At 38.5% G+C, this 8,044-nt stretch overlaps 1 pseudogene; it reads right to left on the bottom strand.

Annotated features, from left to right (window-relative positions):
- Positions 1-1,482: 1,482 nt before the first annotated feature.
- Positions 1,483-7,752, bottom strand: LOC149100945 (uncharacterized; annotated as a pseudogene).
- Between the last annotated feature and the right edge of the window lie 292 nt (positions 7,753-8,044).

The raw sequence follows: 8,044 nt of genomic DNA, 5'->3' as shown, positions 1-8,044 counted from the left end.
ACATTAAGCAGATTGATTGAAAAGAAATTGACACAATGCATTAAAAAGTAGAAAGAATGATACTTACGAGCTGATTTGTTCCCCAACATTGATAATAAAATGGAAAAAAAGGAAAACTCAATATTTTATTGCTAACAGGAATGAATATTGTATTGCATAATTCCAGATTTAAAAGAGGTAGCGTTTTCTTTCTTAAAAAAAAAAATTATTTAAAAAAGAAACACAACACCACTAACTAATTTTACATTAAGTAGATTGGTTGAAAAGAAATTGACACAATGCATTACAAAGTAGAAAGAATGATCCTTACGAACTGATTTGTTCCCCAACATTGATAATAAAATGGGAAAAAGAAAAAGAAAATCTCAATATTTTATTGCTAACAGGAATGAATATTGTATTGCATTATTTCAGATTTAAAAGAGATAACGTTTCCTTCCTTAAAAAAACAAATTATTTAAAAAAGAAACACAACACCACTAACTTTACATTAAGTAGATTGGTTGAAAAGAAATTGACACAATGCATTAAAAAGTAGAAAGAATGATCCTTTCCCCCTGATTTGTTCCCCAACATTGATAATAAAATGGGAAAAAATAGAAAATCTCAATATTTTATTGCTACCAGGAATTAACATTTTATTGCATAATTTCAGATTGAAGAGATAACGTTTTCTTCCTTTAAAAAAAAAAATTAAAAAGAAACACAACACCACTAACTTTACATTAAGTAGATTGGTTGAAAAGAAATTGACACAATGCATTACAAAGTAGAAAGAATGATACTTACTAGCTGATTTGTTTCCCAGCATGGATAATAAAATGGAAAAAAGAAAATCTCAATATTTTATTGCTAACAGGATTAATATTGTATTGCATAATTTCAGATTTAAAAGAGATAACGTTTTCTTCCTTAAAAAAAAAAAAAAGAAAAAAGAAACACAAGACCACTAAGTAACTTTACATTAACTAGATTGGTTGAAAAGAAATTAACACAATGTATTAAAAAATAAAAAGAATGATACTTAGATGCTGATTTGTTTTCCAACATTGATAGTAAAATGGAAAAAAGAAAGTCTCAATATTTTATTGCTAACAAGAGTTAATATTGTATTGCATAATTTATAAGTTAAACGAGACTTACCTGTAAGTTGAAGTTTGACTGTAATTCTATGAGATACCAGTCACGAACTAGGGAGTCACGTGAGATATGTGCGAGTAGCCCGAGCGATTAGTCTTTAAAGATAACAAGTAATTGCAAACAATAATGGGTGGGAAAATAAGTAGAAGAGTAAACTACAGAACCCAGTGAAGGGGTAGAGCACGTGACTCCCTAGTTCGTGATGGTATCTCATAGAATTACAGTCAAACTTCAACTTTCAGGTAAATCTCGTTTAACTTATAAATTCTATTTCGATACTAGTCCTACTCACTAGTCAGTCACGTGAGACTTCAAAGCGTGCAATCATGAGCGGAAAAAATAAACAGAAACAGCTTTAATTCCCAAAATATTGGTGTAAACAGCTACAGTATATGGCTTGTCAGTCTATGGTACACAGAATGCACATAAATAAAGACAGTAAACAATGACCTGCTGCCTATCCAAGGAAATCTGCCTATAGAAGGCACTAAACAAACGCAACAACATGTGATAATAAGTACTGGTTTACAGTGGAAAAAACTGCAATAATCCTATGTTTGGAGGTTTTCCAACAAGAGCTGTCCATAAGCTTTACTTGTTGGGACAATGGGTTTCTTGTAGAATTTTCCAAAGGTTGTGGCATTTGACCAGCCTGCATTGTCCAGGATAGTGGATAAAGCAACCTTGCACACTGCAGCTGCAGATGTAGAAGCTGCCCTGGTGCTACGTCCTTTAAAGACCGAGGTATCTATTTCGGACTTTGTAGAACCGTTTACAGCCATCGAGAAATTGTGTCGGTTGAAACTGGTTGGTAAGGCTTTTGGAAGCTCACTAGCAGCTGGTCAGTCCCTTTCCTAAGCTCACTTGTCCTTTTGACATATTCAGATAGGCAAACAATAGGACACAAATGGCTGTCTGGTGAGAGGGCTGTGAATGTTAATGCTGACACATGCTTTCCTGGTTGAGAGGTCTTCAAAAGTTTGTGAATAGTGAACACACAGCTATCATGCTTCAATACCATACCTCTGACAGACAGCAAATGCAGTGTCTGACATCTCTGCCCAGACAACAATGCTAAAATCATTGTAGTTTTGTATGTGAGATCCTTCAAAGTTAAATCCTGAGGTGGGTGAAGGCTTGACAAGTACATCAGGACAGTATTGACATCCCAAATGTTCTTGTATTTTGGTAAGGAAAGCTTCAATTCAAACACCCCTTTGAGGAAACGACACACCATGGGGTGGGCGCCAAAGGACGAATTGTTAGGCAATGTAACAATGGATGAGGCAGCACTCCTTGCAGTGTTGATAGCACTGTATCCTATGCCAGAATCATATAGTTCAGCAAGAAAATTGATTCCATCCTCTACAGAGGCACAAATGTGATCATTGCCCCTTGAACTGCAGCAGCGTCTCCATCTCTGAAGGTAAGTAGCATATTGCTTTCTAGTCCCTGACCTCCAGGATTGTTCCATGACTTTGGTAGCTGTTGTCGAAAGGCCTTTGCCATTGAGGTATCTCCAGACAAGTGACATAGAATCAGACACAGTTTCTTGTGAAGTAGGTGGGGTTCCTGTGGGTTGCTGGGTAGAAACAGAGTATCTCTGTCCCTTGGAAGTTGTATTGGTAGCTGGATTAACATCTGCATTAACTTGGGCCACCATGGTTGGGTTGGCCATTTTGGCACAAGCAGGAGCCCTGTTGCTTTCTCTTCTTGAATCTTGTGGAGAACTCTTGTTATCAGACTAAAGGGTGGAAAAGCATAAAATAGGTGATGCTGCCATGACATGTGAAAAGCATCAATAACAAAAGCAGCTGGGTCTGCTTGATAGGAGACATAAGGTGTAATCTGGGAATCGATCCTGGAGGCAGATAGGTCAATGTTCGGGGTAACATTGAGCTTGGCGCAAGCATTTGTGAAAAGGGTTTTCTTTAAGCACCATTGAGTACACCTTCTAAATGTATGCGACTCTTTGTCTGCCTCGACAGTTTCATGACCCTGGTATACGAGCCATACTAAACCATATATGTTGCTCAATACACCAATCCCATATATCTATTGTCAGCTTATTTAGTTTAGGTGAGTGGCTTGTACCCATCTGCTTGATGGTAGATTCCGTGGTTGTATTATCAACCATGACCTTGACATGTTTGCCATGAGTCAAGGAACCCAATGATTTTAAGGCAAACAACATAGCCAACATTTCAAGAAAATTTATGTGCTCTTTAGCCTCCTCAGCCATCCAGAGTCCCCCACTTGAAGAATCACTGGTTGCTGCACCCTCACCCTGTTTTGAGGCATCAGAAGTAATGGTAATATCTACGTCTCCTCGAGTAATTGGGTTGGATGCAGACTCGATTGAGTCAATCCACCACTTAAACTCTTCCCCTGCTTGGCTGGATAGACACAGTTTCGCATCAAAGTTCCATTTGCTAGTTTTAAGAGCTGTGGTTTTGTCTCATTCTAAATAGCAGTAGTGGAGGGGTCCATAGGTAATGTCACGGAAACTTGACACTATAAGCCCCATAACCTTGGCTACATCTCTAATAGTAAGATTTTTGCAGTTAAACAGGTCAGTAGCTGCCTGTTTTAGCCTAAGAGCCTTCTCAGGGGTAAGGTAAACTAGCATGAAAACTGAGTCTAGAATGAATCTTAAAAATACCAGCTTCTGAGTTGGGATGAACCCCGACTTTTCAGGGTGTACTACAGAACCCAAAGTATCCAATAGTTTGACTGTGTCAACAACATTTTATGCACAGTCATCCCAGATTGGCCCCATTAACCAAAGGTCATCTATATAACCTGACGACAAGTGACCAAGCTGTCGCAGGGTGGCAAATACTGGTTTCATTAGCTTGGTAAATTTTCTGGGACATGAAGAAACATGTAAACTTAAATAACACGTTGTTCCATTCAAATTTGAGGTACCTTTGGTGTGGGTTTGCAATAGGGACCGAACAATAAGCGTCCTTTTAATCAATGGATGCCATGTAGCAATTTGCGGTAATAAGCCTAATTGCTGTCCAGACTGAGTCCATTTTGACATGTTGGTATTCAACATGCTGGTTAAAGCGTTTCAAATTCAAGATCATTCAATATTATCTATCTTTTTTTTTGCCACAAAAATTGGCAAAATATATTCCCCACTTTCATGATGGGTGGATACAATAACACTTATCTCAAGCAATTTTTGGTTTCCAGCTTCTTTAACCAGTGAGTCACTGATGTTGAATGTTTTCCTTTTCGGGCCCAAGTTCTTTGTGGACTGTGTGGAAAATTCAATATACTGACCCTTAACACAATTAAGGACTTCTGAGTCAGAAGTTATTTCCTTCCATTTGTCGAGGAAACGTACCAGTTAGCCACCCTTGAAGCTTTGCACCTTATTGGCAAAATAATGTTTCATATGGGTCTCAAACAACAAAAGATTATTTACCTCTAAGTTATCAAGTGTGTCAACGGAAATCATTGCTGCTTCTTCCCCTGGTCCTGCAATCGGAAGAAGGGCTTTTGGGGTGGTTTTGAGTTCCACTGATGACCTTTCGATAAAAAAGGCTGGCTTCGCTGATCAGATTTTTGGTAGTTTCGTGAAGGGTGTCCCTACGTTTTTGGGGCGACTCCCAACTGCTGTGGTGCTTACCCTGTTGGATGCTCATATATTATTCAGCTGGGTTTGTAGGTCGTTTCTGAACAGTAAAACTGTTACTAGAACATGCAAAGCACACAGGCCTGCATAATCTTTATTTAGATGCGGTTTGATCGACTCCTGCGGCAGTGGGACAGGTCAACATGTGCATGCCCCAGGAGAGCGACCGCATCTGTGTTCCATTTCATAAGTTTCTGTATGTCAGAGTCTGACTTCGGCTGCTTCGAATTCTTCACTTCCAGCAGCAGCTCAATGGATTTGCACAGTACAGCACCAGCAGTACCAACCGTTTTCTGGGTTGAGCTGGACCTGAGATCCTGTTGTTTTACTGAGTGGCTCAGTTTATCCCAGATTTCAGGATTACCCCACAGTGTTGTGAGAGTCTCGCAGTTTGCCAGGCATAAATATTTCGCCAACTTGTCCTTTAGTTTTGAGTCTGGCAATTTCTTAGACCACAGGTTGTTAATAAAGTCAGGCAGTTGTTTCTCAGCAGCTGGACCTGATTCGTCTGCATTGAGCACAGGCAGACCACCCTATGTGTTCGTGGTTAATAATTGTTTACAGAAATGAAGAGAATCGAAAGAGAATCTATGAGGGTTATGAATAATGCTCTGAAAATTGCATATCTAATTTACATCTCAGTCTGAATCCCCCTCTAAAGTTAAATGAAACATTAATCGGCTCATGTTTTTTCACCTTCCTGGGCTGTCTGAAGGGTCTTTTTACGAAATTACTTTTGGTCGGTTACCGGAAAGACAAGAGAGGGAGACAAGGCTTGCAACTTGGCAGCCGCCAGCCGTGACATCCTCCACATCAAACTGGAATAAACGCCAAAATACTGAAAATCTCACCTGATTGGCGACGGTTGTTGATCGATGAGATTTTTCTCTCTTCGCCAAATTTGAGCTTCATCCCTCCAACATTTTCTGAGAAAATCAATGCTAAAATCACAAAAATAGCTTTCTCAATATGATCGGTGCCAAACTCAGCAACCAGAGGAATTCAAAGCATGCAGGCTGTTTCAAATCTGCCAATCAGCACTTGGCATACTATGGCAGCAACGGTATGCCAAGTGCTGATTCTCTTCGTTTCTGTAAACAATTATTAACCATGAACACATAGGGTGGTCTGCCTGTGCATTGAGAAGATCTTCTGTGATTTCCGACAACAATGGGTCATTGCCGCCGTTGCTTTGCTCGAGTCGAGCATGTGGTTTATCTTTGGAAGTTTTGTCAGCTTCAGTGCCACAAAGGGCCTGAAGTTCTGCGTCCGAGTCATCTCCATCATCATTTGAGCCATCAGAAGCACTCATTTCGTCTTTGGAACTGTACTTTTGCTGTTTAGGGTCGAGTTGATCATCTGTGTTGTTGGGATGAGGCCACTTGAGCGACTGGTTTATGTTAAGGATCAAGTCTGCCATCGCTCCAAGAGTTTTGTTGACGTTGTGAAGCATACTGAACATGGGGTTCTGGTGGGCAGTTGTTGGGGTCTTCTCCTAAGGATCGTGGTCATCGTTTAAGAGGGCGTCCCCTGCCTCAGTGTAAAGTGCTTGCTCGTTTGTATTCGCCATTACCAACGAACTTTAAAAGACGCGACTAACTGCTCTGAAATAACCCACGCAACTGACCGCTCGGGCTACTCACACATATCTCACCTGACCCACTAATGAGTAGGACTGGTGTCAAAATAGAATTTCAAATTAAAAGAGATAACGTTTTCTTCCTTAGAAAATAAAGTATTTAAAAAAGAAATACAAGACCACTAAGTAGCTTTACATTGAGTAGATTGGTTGAAAAGAAATTGACACAACACATTAAAAAGTAGAAAGAATGATACTTACCCGCTGATTTGTTCCCAAACATTGATAATAAAATGGAAAAAAAAATGTCAATATTTTATTGCTAACAGGAATTAATATTTTATTGCATAATTTCACATTTTCCTCCTTTAAGAACTCCAGTGAAGTTAAAGAGGCACAATACTGCTTGGTAACTTGGAAGATAACATTTTCTTCCTTTGAAAAGAAAAATTATTAAAAAAAGAAACACAAGATCAGGCTTCAAGGTAACTTTACATTAAGTAGAATGGTTCAAAAGAAATTGTGATGATGCATCTAAAAGAAAGAATGATACTTAATGACTGCTTTGTTCCCCATTAATGACAATAAAATGGAAAAGGAAAAGAAAATCTCAGTATTTTATTGCTAACAGGAATTAATATTTTATTGCATAATTTCAGATTCAAAACAGATAACTTTTCCTTCCTTCAAGACTTTCAGTAAAGAAAAAACCTGTTAAGATAACACAAATAGTTTGGTTTAGGATGCATTCAAAATTTTCAAATTAACAGGTCTTTAAAAGTTTCAGTATGCACTGTGCAAATCTCAAGTCTCACCTTGAATTAACATAATTTCACGCATAACGCAACGCGTGGGTCAAAAGTGAGAGCTTTTCAAAAGCAGTTTATGTCATTCAAGATATCTTTAACCGTCTAAACAGCTGGTGTCACCCATTGGAAATTTTTCTTTAGCAGCTCGAATGGCTGGGATCACCAGTTCAAAATTTATCGTTAGCAGTTCGAATGCATGCCATCATCCATTTGAAATTTTTTGTTAGCCATTTGAATGGCTGACATCATCGGTTTGAAAATTTGTGAGGCTGTTTGAAAGGCTAGTATCATCCACTCAAATTGTTTGTCAGGCCATTCAAACGGCTAGCATCATCCCTTCGAAATTTTTGTGAAGCCATTCGAATAGCTGCCATGATCTGTGCAAAATATTTGTAAGTCCAATTAAATGACTAGCAGCATCTGTTCAAAATTTTTCCTGTGTAGTTCGGATGTTCACAGCATCCATTCGAAATTGCTACATGGGTTGTTGGAATGGTATTTCAAACCATTCTAAATGGCTAGAACATCTGTTCTCCTTCTGTTCATTAGCCATTCGTTTTGACTATTTAACAGTTATCCATTAGTGTAAATTTTCACCAAAGAGGTCACGTTTTATTTCAGATTTACTTCAGATTCAAAATCATTTAAAATTGAAAGAAAATATTTTCTTCCTTTCCAGAAATTTATTAACCCATTGACTCCAGGAGCTTTTTGGGAAAAAACACATTTTAGAACACTTTGGACATTTTCATCCAGGATATGAGCGAAATTAGCTGCAATCTATTCAAAAAAGCATTCGGAACATGACAGCATGCCTTTCTTTCTACTAACATCAAGTTTTACGTCATTTTTGTATCAGTATGCGTAGAA

Source organism: Orbicella faveolata, unplaced genomic scaffold (genome assembly GCF_042242905.1).
Source record: "Orbicella faveolata isolate gen_17 unplaced genomic scaffold, um_ofav_v1 contig_4, whole genome shotgun sequence".
NCBI lineage: Eukaryota > Metazoa > Cnidaria > Anthozoa > Scleractinia > Merulinidae > Orbicella > Orbicella faveolata.
Note: the sequence above shows the minus strand (reverse complement) of the source record. Positions and strands in the feature narration are given on the sequence as shown.